This window comes from Pollicipes pollicipes, unplaced genomic scaffold, assembly GCF_011947565.3.
Source record: "Pollicipes pollicipes isolate AB1234 unplaced genomic scaffold, Ppol_2.1 Scaffold_5724;HRSCAF=6776_pilon_pilon_pilon, whole genome shotgun sequence".
In the NCBI taxonomy this organism is placed as follows: Eukaryota; Metazoa; Arthropoda; class Thecostraca; order Pollicipedomorpha; family Pollicipedidae; genus Pollicipes; species Pollicipes pollicipes.
In genome coordinates this window covers 25,018,252-25,032,946 of record NW_023596746.1, presented here as the reverse complement: position 1 = coordinate 25,032,946, position 14,695 = coordinate 25,018,252, and the positions used below count along the sequence as shown (strand labels likewise).

Below are 14,695 nucleotides of genomic sequence, written 5' to 3'. Positions count from 1 at the left end.
CTCAAACGTCTACAGCTAACCAATCTCCTCATCCATGGATGATTGATTTGTAAAATATGCATCGATGTACCGTTATTGTGCCTCAACATCTCGCTCGAGACACGCGACAGACGACATCTTAAGCCTTCTGCGTGACGAGCGGATCGACTTTGGCCTACCATCTTTGGTGGCGATGTATTCACGGAACACTATTTCAATGAAACTATAAATAGTTCCAGTAGTGCACATGTCAGGTTGAATACCATCACATTAGCGTGCCACTCGCCCTGCGTTGGCGAAATGTGAAAATCCCATCTAGCTGAGCGGCTATACTGGGCTATCGCGGCCGGCCGCGCCGTGCCGGCCAGGCGGCGGGCCCCGACCGAACCCGGCCGGCTCGCCGTCTGCCGGGCGCTCTCAACAGCCGCAATGCAGGCGGACAGCCGGCCTGCAGCGCGACATGAGAATGCCGAGCCGTCTCAGTGTGTGCCGTGCATAATCCAGACGAGCGGATCACACGCCTCACCGGCCGGGTCGGAGACGGAGATCAGATCGGATCGGATCGGATCAGCGGGAGGGCTGATCCGAGGCTGGGAAAGGTGGTCACACTGAGAAAGGTGAGCTGTGGGCTTTCCTAGCCAAACGGAGGCGAGAAACGCGAGCTCACAAGACTCACAACAGGACGTCCCAACATCATGTTTACTGTGCGAGCTCTACAGCCTGTCTGTGCACCAAATGCACCCCACAACCATCGCAAGACAGTGCACATGTTTCTGGTGGACGGGGGACACGTCGTCACTAGCTGCGCCCAAACATGAACACGACACCGGATGACATCACCTGACTGCTGAGGCACCACCCCACACGCACCACCCCGCACGGGACGACGTCCCCACAGCGGGGGGGGGGGGGTCAGCGTCTGCCCGTGACCCGGCGCGACCCCGGCGCGACCCGGTCACCTGAACCTCGAGGCCACGAAGAAGCGCAGCAGCACGGGCGAGGGGCGGCGGCGCCGCTGGCAGCGCCGCTGCCGCACGCAGCACATGCGGACGGGCGGCGAGCACGCGGCGCCCTGCCGCCGCGCATGGACCGGTCCCACTGCCGCGGCCGGCCGGCGCCGGCCGTGTGTCGCCGCCGCCTCCGAGGGGGACGCTCGCGTGCACCGCCGACGTCGCTGCACCGACGGCATGGCAGCGGCGCCAGGGGGGTCAGCTGACGTCGGGTCAGCTGGTGCGCCACCTGTGGCCGATTCAGGCGCAGCGAGGGCGCGCCGGGCCGGCCCGCAGGCGGCACGAACCGGTCACGGCCGCTCGCCGTCACCGCCGGCCTGACGTCACGACGGAGGGGCGCTCACGGCCGAGCTGGAGGGGAGGGGAGGGCGTGAGGGCGCCGGGGTGAGCCGCCCGTGCACGGACCGGGCAGGCTCTCACGTATGGTGCCACATGGTCTGCGGAAGGCTGGAGTCAGGCGTGACACCCTGCAGCCGACGAGTGAGCGCGTGTCAGGCAGAGCAGCCCCGCTCCGGCTGCGGACTGGCAGAGTGGTGCAGATGGCAGAGCTGACTCGCGGCGGCGGCTCCGGTCCCCTGGGCAATGTTGCTACATATTGCATGAGAAAATCCCAAGTTGGATACGTTCTCGCGTTGCGAGTGTATCGCTGCTAACACCGCTTAAGATCACGACGAAACGTCCGCAAGTTCTGAAGACGCAAAACTTTCGCTCCCTGTAATTGGTAAAGTTGCTATTATCAACAGCAGCCTTTAGTTTTCGTCTCAGTCTATGTGTGGTGGGCGTTTCCGCCTTACCGTCAGCAAGAGGGCTCCTCTGGGAAATGGAACGAGGCATGTTCTGAGGATTAACCGCATCATTTGTCCCGCTGTGCCGCGTCTGAGTTACCACCTCCAGAGGCAATAACTCATAGCGCGGACGCAATTCTCCTCAAATAATCCTCGTGATCCTCGAGCAGCTGCGCAGGCTTATAATTGAACCAGCGGCTATCAATCGTGATGATTAAGCAGGCCGCTTATAGCAGTAGCAGGCGGCATAGTTGTTCTGCATATCTTCCTCCCGGCTTAATTACGTTCGCCGTGTTTAAGTAGCATTATCCGGCGCTGTGTTTACCATTCCAGAGAGAGATAACGGGATGACGCTTCATCTGCACTCCGGCGCTACTGGATTACAGCGCTGCCAATTTGCCCGGGGCAATTTAGTGGGGGTGACCTCATCCGCGCGGTCGTTAATGCGGCGCAGAACCGGCGCGGGGGACGTCCAGCCAGCAGCGAGCCCCCAAACATGGCGCGTGGCCGGCGCCGTTCGAACGCCTCTGGATTTAAACTGAAGATGACCGGACGCCAACGGCTGCTGCTGCTCCGAGTTGACAGCGGCGCGCCCATCCCAGCGTCTGGTGCGCGCCCGTTCAACGCCAGCCATAACGATAAATTCCAGCGCGGCGAGTGACTCACAGCGTAGGTGTCGCCTGGTCCGGACGGATAGGCGTGAGAACGGCCGGCGACCCGGATCGGCTCCCGAGCAGCGCCAACGCCACGGACGGGGACGTCCGGACGGACGCGGTGGCGCTGAAACGCCGGGACCGATCGGGCGGCCGCGCGCGTGTTGGTTTAATGCTGCAGCAAGCGGACGCCTGGGCCGCGGGGTCCTGCGCTGCCGCAGTGAGACTGGAACCAATCGAACCAAAGCGACGGCACCCGACCGCTCCCATCCAGCCAAGGTTATCACCTGACCGCTGCAGAGCGGCCGGCAGAGACCGATGCTCGCCGCCGTACAGCCGGGGACAGCGGCCACCGCTGCTGGCTGGAGGCCGGGTAAATCCGACCAGAGCGGATCCGTCCCGGCGGCGGCCTTACTCGGCACGGTCTCCCCGAGGCTGAGCGCCGGCTCCGTGACTGAGCTCCGCGTCCCTGGATGATCGTTCTGCACGTGCGGTGCCGGTGGCGCTGCGGGAGGTGAGTGCATCACCGAGAGGGCGTGTGCCTTTCGATCTAGATATCGGCCCGACATGGGCTCGGTGGGACGGCTCCGTCCCTCCCACCCGAGCCTGTGGGGCCGGAGGAGGGCCAGGTCGGGGTCAGGGTCACCAGCGGCGGCGCCGGCGCTCCCGGCCACTACGGGCAGCTAATCGGTGGTGCTCGCCCATAAAAAAAAACGAGCAGCAGGACGTGATCGGAGAGGTAGGTGGCGGGCGTGAGTATAGCCAGACCCTTCCGCGTGATTATGGAAATGACCGCTATTGATACAGCGGTGAAACCTTGAGACCGCCTTTGATTTTTTGCTTTGTATGAGTGCTCAGTCAAACTCAAAAACGATGTTCTGAAGGAGTATTCACGTGCAGAAAGTTCTGCATTGAAGGAGTCTTGGCAAAGTACAAAACGTGAGCAAAAGTACAAGGCAGTGGTCGGTTCACCGACACCAGGCCAAGAACAGCACACACACACACACACACACACACACACACACACACACACACACACACGCACACACACACACACACACACACACACACACACACACCACACACACACACACACACACACACACACACACACACACACACACACACACACACACACACAGGCGTGAGCGTCGGCCGTTCCTGAGGGGACGACCGCCGGCCGCTATCAAAACACGGAACCGCGCGCCGGCCGGCCGTCCCGCCCGTTCTCATGCCGCGAGGTATGCCACTGCTGGGATCGGCAGCCGCCAAAGCGCCGCCCCGCCACCTAATGCCTCCGTCAATGGTCACAGGGAGCTCCGGCCGGCATGCCGTCTGGAATTACATTCAGATCTCGCATGACCGTCCCTGATAAAACAAAGGCCTTCATGACCTGCAGGATCAACAACAGGAAGCCGACGCCCTTGGCGTGTCGGCTGCGGAGTCCTGCGACCGCGGGTCGGCCGCTTCATTCCACGGCGGTGCCGACCACTCCCTACAGCAGCAACACTCATCAACCACCTGTCTCTCCGCGCAGCGATAAGCTGAAACATCCCCTGACAAGATTTGTCCGAAGATCGCGGCCATAACTTCCGATCGCCGTACGCCCCGCCCCGCCCCCTGATGAGGACGCCCCCTCCTCGGCGTCGGCGGTAGCCGGGCGACCTGTTGCCATGCACGGGTCGCCCTGCCGGACAGCAGGAAAACTCGGCCGCCGGCCGAAGGCGGCGTTTTTGCGCGCCCCGCCATGAGCCGGGCGACAGGCGCTGCCCGCTGTATCCAGGTGGACTGGCGGTTACCAGCCCCCAGCCTGCCGCCGGGGACTGGCCTTCTCGGTGACCCAGCCGAGGGCCACGACCGGAGTCGCAGTCCGAGGGCGTGCGAAGAGCCTCTGGTGGTCAGACCCGGCAGGCTCCCCGCGATTTATAACCCTCTGACAGAAGTGCGGCGACTGATAAGAAGCTCCGGGTGGTTACCAAAACTGCAGCATCAGCTTTGCAGCACTAAGAGGCAGCCGATGGGCACCTGTGGGCTCCAGGAATCGGCCGGGAGAAACAGACACCCGGGGGCTCCAGGCGTCAGCAGGTGGAAGCAGCCACGGAATCTTGGAAGCACCGGGTGGATACATCTGTAGACTCCAAGAATCAGCTGGTAGGGACACCCGGGGCTCCACGCCTAGGGGGGTGGAGGAAGCCATAAAGTCCAGCAGGCGTCGGGTGGGGACAGCCGTGGTCTGCATGCACCAGCAGATGGAGGCAGCTGACGGCTCCAGGAGCCATTGGGCGGGATCAGCCGCCGGCCGCGGGCGCCAACAGGTGGAAGCAGCTGCCGGCTCCAGGAGGCATTGGGTGGGGCCAGCCGCCGGCTGCGGGCACCAGCAGGTGGAGGCAGCTGCCGGCTCCTGGAGGCATTAGACGGGACCAGCCGCCGGCTGCAGGCACCAACAGGTGGAGGCAGCTGCCGTCTCCAGGAGGCATTAGGCGCGGCCAGCCACCGGCTGCACGTGGAGGCAGCTGCCCGCTCCAGGAAGCGTCGGGCTCGGCCAGCCGCCGGCTCGCAGCGCCGGCCGGCGGCGCTGCTCGGCAGGGCGGTGGCCGGCCCAGATGTGTCTGATATGCGGCGGCCTTCATGCCCGATCCTGCACGCCATCCAACGCCGGCCGGCCCGGCCCTGCCGGCCGGCTGCGGCCGGCGCCTCGCGTGGGAGGTCGGGTCGCTGCGCGTCCCCCTCGACGGGTGGCAGCCCACGTGGGAGGTCGCGCGCACGGGACGTCAGAGCACGGGGCGACAATGCACGTGGGTTGTGAGGCAAACGGCCGCTGTCGGGACCCGGGACACGTGAAGAGGTCAGACCAACACGTGTCGCACTCACGGGCAGCGGCGCGCGTGGGAGGGAGTGCACGCACGTGTCGACAGGCTCGACGCGAGCGGGAAGGTTTCGGATTACATGAACTGTACCTAAGTCACTTCGGAGCGCGTTCAGGGAAAGAGGAGATTATGTTGCAATAAATGGACCGCTGTCGTTTTAAATCGCGACCAGGAAACGTGTCAGGTGATATAACAACTGTCGCCGGCGTTCCAGGGCCAGGGATGGTGCCAGATTACAACCACATCTCAGCCACCGACTTACGGATGTATACAGCCTGCTAAGCTGGGCAGGTAGCTCTGGGCCAATCCGATTTGTGTCTGCAAGAGATCATCGTCGGCAGAAAATGCAGCACGTGGGCAGCGGGCTATGTTTTTTAACCAGACTTGCGGGATCGCTGACCTAGTAGGGCAAGCTCAGAAACCATGCGGCTTAAGATTGTTGCGCTGAAATGCAACAACGTCAGAAAATACTGTTAGCGGCTGCATCCAATATTGCGGAATTCATACAGCTGTGCATGCAAGCACACCTTTTAAATGCATGGTGCGGTTCCACGTTTCTGGCATGGGAGGTGGAGCAGGACCTTGGAAACGTGCGAATGCGAGAATGCGCGTAACCCCGAAGTTGTATCTCCCTTGCTGGTGGTGTATTTTTGTTATGGCAGCGCACTGCATTTGTAATGACCCATGAAGATCGCGAAAACATTTTAAGACGAAAAAGCTCGTCAGGAAAGCGTCTTTCAAACGAAGGCAAAAAATAGTACGGTGCTAATAGGGCAATAGTACACTGCAACAGAAGATAACCGTCTTTAGAAAACAGGGTTTTTGCAGAGCTTCATCAGTAGTGCAGGTAGTCATTATGCAGTAATGCATCCAGCTATGTGAACAAATTGATCTTAAGAAAAAGTCGTTATATGTTCCCAATGTTATTTGTCTCTAAGTCTCATTTAAGAACAAAGACGCAAATGTTCTTGCAATCCAACACCTTCGTGATTTTTTAGCACATTGTTAGTGGAGCGATCTGAGCATGTACTTCTATTTTATTCACTAGTCAGAATGCAATCAAAATTCCAACAAAATCTGATGCAGAAATGTGGATTTGTTTTCACGAACACGCGTGTACATGTCTTTGACAGCGATCGAACTCTATGCGATATTCTCCGTGCGTGAAATCTCGTGCGTATGATGCACGAAAATCTAGGCAAATCTATATAATACCACCATGTTGTGGTGCCGTATGACTGCGATGCAGAAACGAAGCTCGCCTGGCCTGAGCTCCTCCAGCACCCAACTATGTGACAGGAACCTCGGCCACTGCGCCCCACTGTCGGGCAAAGTTATTGGCTGGATGACCGCGGGGCATCCGGTCCTCTCGGAAATTTGACAGGAAATCAATATGGCTGCCTTCCATGACGGCAGGCTTTGACAAATGGCCCATTTGGGCTGCTGGGCCGTTGGTCCGAACAGGGTTGGGACCAACATAGTCATGGCTGCAGGTCAAAGCCCCCACCCCCCACGCAAGCTCGTCTCCGTTCTCTCCAGACCCAGCACAACGAAGCCCGCTTAGCAACCCTGAGCGCCGTTCTCCCTCGCTCAGGACGGCTGGCGCCATTTCTCGGTGGTGACCGTACCAGCTTTGTCAGGCCCAGCAGACTCATTGTTTGCTCGCCAGGACAGGGCTGATTCCCCGAGAGATGGAGCGTCTGCCACCCTGCCCGAAGCTGAGAGTTTGCTCTGTCAACGGGCCTGGAGCCCATTTCGTCCAGCCCTCGCCGGGCAGGTCAGGGTCCTGCCTGCGGCCCGACCGCGCAGAAATCTGCCCACAGGCCATAGAGCGAAGCGCAAGTGAAGTTCGCAGAAAATTTGGTGTGATAGAAACGGTGCCCTTCGTGTTATATTCCACGCATGGAATGACAAACACCATTCGTGGGATCAGGGATGGAAGGGTCGTCGATGCAAACCTGTTTGTGCACCACACAGAAATGCTTTGGGGGCGGCCGTGTGCCGACTCTCTGAGTTCCCAGAGCGGGTGAGCAATGAGAGTAGCCAAAACCAAATCGATTGTCATGCAGCTTGAAGCGCGTTACAGCATTTTACCGGTTTAAGCATAATCTCCGCGGGCCACCACGTGTCGGTTTCTCAGAATGCCAGGTCTAGGAGGCATGAGCGAATTATTCATCCACATCGGACCACCCGGACCAGACCACACGAACCGGACCGGACGGGTGATTACCACGAACCGATGCATTGACGGTCATATCTGATGAAGACGTTAGTTCAGTCATCCCTGTAACTCAGGAGCAGGCGGCAGTGGACAAGGAGAAGGGGTTACCAACCACTGGCATCCGGGATATATGGGTATCATGACACTGTGCACAGGCGACCGACCGACACGCGGCCAGATCAGGAATGCAGAGCCGCCACGTGACCAGACCAGGAGGGAAAAACCATCGCGAGGCCACGCCAGGAGTGCAGGACCACCACAAGGCCAGATCAGAAGTGCAGAATCATCACGAGGCCAGATCAGGAGAACCGCGGTCTGATCAGGAGTGCAGAACCGCCACGAGGTCTGATCAGGACTGCAGCTCTGTTACGCGGGCACATCAAGTGTGCGAATTCCTCGCGAGATGAGTTCAGGAAAATACATCCTTCGCGAGACGAATTCAGGGGAGCAGATCCATCGTAAGACCCGACAAGAGCGTAGATCCATCACGATTCACGAGCCACACCAAATCATGGCCGACTGGGTCAGGCCCTGGCCTGGGAGCAGCGCCAATCCTCTCGTCACCAGCGAAGGCTGAAGAGACTTTACTCGAAACAAAGCCATTTTCCGAAAATGGTTGGGGATTTTCAAAGGAGTTCGCGAAGCGCCACGGCTCATCAGTTCGGTGCATTACCATAAACACAATGGGCGGATGCCTACACGTGGAGACAAATGGGCGGCTCACTCCTCCAAGTACGTCGAGCGAGAGCTCTGGCCACTGAGCCCGACTCGGTCTGCGACATTGGGAGAAAGCCGACAGCTGCCGGCCATGGGCCGCACTGGGCAGATGCGTTCTGAGAGGTGTAGCAGCGGCCTGGCCAACAACCATTGAGATTCTGATGATCTTAACATTTCGCAGCCGACGCATGGCTGTGCTGGCAACTCTGCCACGCCAGCCCGTCGCCGCCTGCCTCCAGCAGTGCGGGCCTGGTGGCGGCACGGTGGCCGGCAGCCGAGGAGCACCACGGCGCCGGGCCTGACTAGACGGCGGTCAGTCGGGCGTAAGTGGAACCGTCGCCCGACCCGGCTCGAGACGGCTGGAGGGAAGCAAGGTCAGTTCCGAAGCGAGGTCAGGAAGGAAGCACACCAGGCGAGCTGTGGAGAGTCGGCAGCGGCCAGGCTCCGGCAGAGCTGCAGCCACCGACGGCAAAACAAGGCACGCGGGTGGAAATTAATTGGCCACGAAATGCGGCGCTGCTGGTTGAATCAGCATCATGGTGCTGCTGCTGCTGGTTGAATCTGACATCTGCCGGCAGGATGGTGCTTTTCACGGATGAGTGACAGCGGTCAACGTTTTCTGTCCAGGTCTCTCTCTCTCTCTCTCTCTCCTCTCTCTCTCTCTCTCTCTCTCTCTCTCTCTCTCTCTCTCTCTCTTCTCTCTCTCTCTCTCTCTCTCTCTCTCTCTCTCTCTCTCTCTCTCTCTCTCTCTCTCTCTCTCTCTCTCTCTCTCTCCCTCTCTCCTCTCTCTCTCCCTCTCTCTCTCTCTCTCTCTCTCTCTCTCTCTCTCTCTCTCTCTCTCTCTCTCTCTCTCTCTCTCTCTCTCTCTCTCTCTCTCTCTCTCTCTCTCTCTCTCTCTCTCTCTCTCTCTCTCTATCTGTCGACGTCAACCAGTCATGGGCTGGCCTGATTCGTCCCATTGTGCACGGCAGACAGAGGTGCTCTTGACCTAACTACCGACAAATGACGTTCCGTTCCGAAATGTACAAACCAATTGAACCAAATCACTTTTCTTGGGAGTTGGTCTCGACGCACTTCATTCAATTGTATCGTAACTCAGGCCTGATGGGGGGCTTGTTTTCTAGCGGCGGGCAAAAAATCCCGGCCGATAATTGCCTCTAAGTAAGCGGGCATGTCGGGCCGGCCGTGTCCGCGGGGGTTGGGCCGGGAACCCGGCGGGGCCACCAGCGCTCCTCGGCAGGCGCAGGGACCGGCCGGCACCGGCAGCTGCCGTGTCCCTCTTCCCCCCCCCCCCCCCCCCGTTCTCTCCGTCGCCGTGCCTGCCGCGACTCATCAGTCGGTGCCTGGTCAATCTCGACCTCAGCCCAGATGAAGATGACCGCCTCCCGTAGCGGGGCATGGCGATCGAGCCCGGCCGTGCCGCCGCCAGCGCGCGTCCTGCCCCCGCCCCGGCTCTGCCCCACGGACGGAGGGGAGGGGAGGACCGCTCTCGACAGAGCCGGGGTCGCAGGAGCGGGCGGCGAGGGCGGGGGCGGCCGGGCCGGCGCTGTGCCGCTGTCCGGGCGACACGCCGCGCGTGGGACGGCTGACCCGTAAACAGACAACGGCTCGTTGCAACACGCGGGGATGGATGGCGCATGGTAGGCGACCGGTAATGAGTGAGTTAGAAGAGGCATGGCAGACTGTGCGCTCGCTCGCCGCTGAGCATGCTAATGCATGCATAATGTCCCATGGAAACAGAACGCAAGACAAACGCTCCGATCGGCCGGGCTTCGTAAATAGCGCGGCGAGGCCACGCGATAGTGCCGTGTCAGATTCAGTGTCCACCTTGGTGCACGCGACCCCGCGCGCCGCGTACAAACACGCCGTGCGGCGCGCACGCCACCGAAGCGGGGACAGGCCAACGCAGGACAATGCCCCCGAGCGACGGCATTGCGCCCGTCCGGTCCGACGGGGTCGATACCCGCCGGCACCGAACAGGTCAGGTACGGTCGGGCTGAAGGAGCCGACAGCGTGGCGATCGACGTGACGCCGGTCGGCACTGCTGCCGCTCGTGGCTTATGTCGACCTTTAGCGTCGCTCGGCCGCGGGCCGCGATCGTACGTGCGCCGAGCCGGAGCGTTGACACGCGCCCAGGCGGCCGGCAGCGGTCGCCCTCTCCGGGGCGGCGGACGGCGGCCGATGTATGACCCGTGTCAGAAGGGTCAGGGCCGGCCACGCCACCGAGAAGAATGGCTCAATTCCTGCCGGGTGGTCATCAATTACCCACACAATGTCTAGCTATTTGTATCGAACCCAAGTTAAATGATGCCTAGTTATCTAGCTATTTGGCGTCTGCTTTGGTTATTTTTCTGTAAGAATATTAAGTTTAGCACCGTTACTGCGGTGGTTGTTTTGTAGAGGGTTTTACCTAGAAATTAGACTCGCCAACCGATGGGGACGCACATTTCCCCTTCCGTGGATTAGACCTACTTTGGCTCGTTGGACGTAATCTTAACGCAGGAAAAGGCAGAGTGCTTAAGGCCATTCAGACTTGAATTATGCGCTTTACAATTCTCCTCCAAAAGTCAGGGGGCGCCGATATGTGGCGTAATAATGGCCCGCATGCATGAGTATGATATACAACACTGCCGAGCGGGTTGGTCGGCTGACCATCTGCAGTCATGGAATCCTTCCGAAAGGATCTGGCGAGGCGCCGCCCGACTAGCCGCATGAGGAGACCGTTTAACATTGACCAGAGCAGACTGTTTCCAGGCGGCGGAATCATTCTGCGATACGAGAAGACAGCGCGATCGGCGATGTTCTTAGGCGATGTTTGAGCTGCATCAAAACGTATATTTTAGGAAAATGGAAGTGCTTCAGCCGCAGTTGCATACTCAATTACCGGGTTAACGCGTCTGCGCTACCCACTGCGCGTCTGGGAAACCAGAGGTACGGGGTTCGATTCTCCGCGGCGCCCGCCCTTCCTGCCAGGGTGAGAGGCAGGCGACGCCATATAGCCTCAGAAGCTGAGTGCGTCGTAAAGCCCCAATGACAAACAGCAAACATACCCCATCACTCGGCTTGAAAACCGAAAGCAGCACACTATAAACACAGCCGGAGCATTATAACCGGCATGTCCGCTCGATTTCGTCGTGACCTCTCGCTCTGGGCCGCGCCGTCAGCCCGGCGGGCGCCACTTCGTTCAGCCCTCTGTCACCGGGGACGCCGGTTGAGAGCACGCCGACCGACACAGTGGTGCATCCGTCTCGCAGGACCGGGCCGTTCCGCTGATCGATGAGGCGGCGCTGGCGTGCGGGCGCCACTTCAAATTTAATGCGAATCGATGCAGATGTTGAGACGGCGCTCACCGAACGGTCAGTCAAAAATAGGACGATGACATCTAATCAGCCGCGGATTTGGGGACGCTCGTGTCGTTTGCAAGATTTATAAACTTTCGTTTCCAGCACTCCCATCCGGAGATCGAGTCCCCGTGAGCTGGCTCGTTCGAGAAGGCATCAGTGTGAGCAATGCCACTTTGAGCCACAGCAAACCGAGTGGCATCACCGCAGGCTGCACCACTGAGTGGTGCACCACTGCAGGCTGCACATTTCAAGGCGGCACCACTCAAGACTGCGCAGTTCGGAGCAGCACCACTCGGCGCTGCACCACGCAGAGCACATCGCTCCGAGCTGCACCAATCTAGCGGACCGAGACGGCTCGATGGAATCCGCCACATGCCCGCCTATCAGGGGTGGCTATCTGGGCTGACCAGCAGGGCGTGCCGACGGCCCGAGTCAGCCCGCCCCGCATTCCCGTCGACAAACACAAGTGCGCCGCTATCGGCGCCGTGTCACTGATACACAGGCGCTCGGCTCGGCGCAGGTGCGCCCGCGCCGCTCGTTCCGACGCGTCGCGCGGCTCGCTCGGTTCGCATCGCGTCGAGCCCGGCCTAACGGTGCCGGTGGTCGGCTGGGGTGTACAGGGAGCCGCGGTGAGCCTGTGACGCCGCCCTGCAGCGCTCATCGGCGCAGCCCCGGGCGGTGCAGCCGGCAGGAGCGGGTCACGTCTGGCTCAAATGGCCCTCCCGGCTCTGCTGGTCGCCGCTCACCGGGCTATTTCGGCCCGACAACCGCCACAAACGGCGGCTGAGGAGCGGTTATCACCGCCTCCACGCCGGTGCGGCACGCGTGGAGCGCGGCGTTACTGACGGTCGGCACGGCACGGCACGGCATGTGCCACGGGCAATGCATTGCTGACCGGACGCGCGCGCCGTCACCAGGCCATTAGAGCTCGCCGCCACAGGTGGTCGGTCGGGCAGCGCGGCGCGGGCGGGGAGAAGAGCATCGGGCGGCCCCTTCCGCCAGCGCCGGCCGACGGCGCGCGCTGAGGTTGTTCAAATACGCTGTGCAAGTAGGACGAATGTTTTCGAGCGTTGCAACACTCCTTCCTGTCTTGTGAGGCCTGACTTGGGATTGGCGATACCGGTGACTCATTTACTTATTTCGTATGCCGTGTTTGGAAATAGCTCCACTGAAACATTACTGGCCACGTTTCACCGTCGCGTTGAATACATGAATAACCAGATACAGTGCTCCAAAATATCAACTGCATCAAAAATCATCAATTACAAAAGCTAAACTACATCTCGGTGACGTGCCAATGAAGAAAATGACTTCAAAATCAGCTCACCCCACACTCATGAACCAGCCCAAACACCCTGAGATGTTTGCAGCCTGATCTGCAGGCAAATACACACACGCGGGCTGTTCCCAGCAAAGCGCCTCCCACCTTCCAGCCACCAGTCTGACAATACAGTGGCCTGGAGTCGGGCGCGCTGGTAGCGCCGAGCACTCACCGCTCCAGGCGCGTGGTGGTGCGCTCGGCGACGCCGAAGTTGCTGCGGGTGATGGCGACGCAGCCGAGACGCGGGGACGGACGCGTCGGCCAGGCCGCCTCGCCGTCCGACGGGCGGCGCCACGAGAACAGTGCGCTGTTCTTCCAAGAGGCGACCGAGTCGCGCCAACGGGTCTCCTTCTGGGGGCTCGCGTCCCAGCGCCGGGGGCTGGCGTCCCAGCGACGGGGGCTGGCGTCCCAGCGACGGGGGCTGGCGTCCCAACGACGGGGGCTGGCGTCCCAGCGGCGGGGGCTGGCTTCGCCGCGGCGTGGGCTGGCGTCCCAGCGGCGCCAGAGCTGGCCCTCGGCCCAGAGCAGCTCGCGCGGCGTGCGGGCCGTGGAGCCGGCCGAGCCGAGCGAGGCGTCCGAGGCCCAGGACGAGCGGTGTGCGGCGGCGGGCGGCGGCGGGCCCGGCTCAATGCGTGCCGACCCCCGCACGCTGCCGAGCCCGCTGCGCGAGCGCAGCGAGTCGTACCCGGAGCTGCTGCGAGAGAAGAGAGATTTGGCGCCGCCCGAGGAGCGGCCGGCGCTGACGTCCAGGCTCGACTCTGCGCTGCTGAAGCTGGCGCCCTTCGGCGGCTTCTGGCAGAAGCAGCTCTCCAGGCCGCACAGGCCGCGCCGGGAGAGGCGGCAATTGCTCAGGTCAGTGATCGTGCGGAACAGGGGCGAGTCGCGCGACGGAGCGGCGGCGGCGGGCGCCGGCCGCGGGCGCCGGCGCGCCGCCTCGGGTGGCGGCCGCAGGCTTGCGCTGCTCGGCGGCTTGCTGGCCGCGTCGGGCGGCGGCGGCTTGCCGGAGGCGCCACGGCCCGGGCCGGCCACGCCGCGCTGGATCTGCGAGATGGTCATGGCGGCGGAGCGCGTCACCGGCTGGTCCGCTCGGCGCCGGACGCGCGGCCACACTGCAGCCGGCCGGCGGCCCGGCCGCCGCGCCGGCCGCCGCCGCCGCCGGCGCCGACCGCCGCCCAGCCCCGGCGGCGGCCGCGGCCGCGCTCGCCGCACGTGCAGCCGCCGTGCATGGGCGGCGCCGAGCCTCGGTGAGCCAGGGGCTCTCGGACGGCTACTAAGTCACGCGATCGAGAGCTTCACTCCGTGTGCCTGGCGAGCAGGGCTTTCCGAAAGCGCCGGTCCTAATTATCTGCGGATCTGTGGGACTTTGGATCTGGTGTCATAAGCCCGCAGTGGCGGCTCGTTCCTGGGCGTTAACATACAACGGTTCGGGGAACATCCACAGTGTATGTGCACCAACTTTAGAGGCCTTCGGCAGGACATGCCAGGGCTAACGCACTGCAGCCGCACAGCAATACACCAAGTATATGGGCATATCAGCTTATACATAACACGGTAACGGGTCTGGCACGGCATCGATCTTGATATTGTGCAACTCGGGCCTCCAATTTGGCCAGCTGCGTATTTTTCTGGCGCTATCGCGGCAAACGGTGCGAAGGCCGGCGCTAGAAGGCCGCGGATACTCAGCGCTTACACGCGCCAATACAATGAAACAATACACATGCAGTGACGTCGCCGTGTTTCAGTTGTGCTCTGTAGCGGAAGTATCCACCACAGCGTTATGCATTGTGTGCTTGGTTAG

The 14,695-nt window shown here is 61.3% G+C and overlaps 1 protein-coding gene across 2 annotated transcripts in view; it reads right to left on the bottom strand.

Moving 5' to 3' along the window:
- LOC119102558 (dual specificity protein kinase CLK2) overlaps positions 1-13,372 on the bottom strand; it is a 43,137-nt gene extending 29,765 nt beyond the window's left edge. Inside the window, exon 1 of one of the 2 annotated variants that reach the window (XM_037225947.1) lies at positions 13,070-13,372. The gene's annotated coding sequence lies outside the window, so the exon portion shown is untranslated. Of the gene's footprint in view, positions 1-938; positions 956-13,069 lie in introns of those variants that run through there. The other variant, XM_037225948.1, reaches the window with a different exon arrangement.
- Between the last annotated feature and the right edge of the window lie 1,323 nt (positions 13,373-14,695).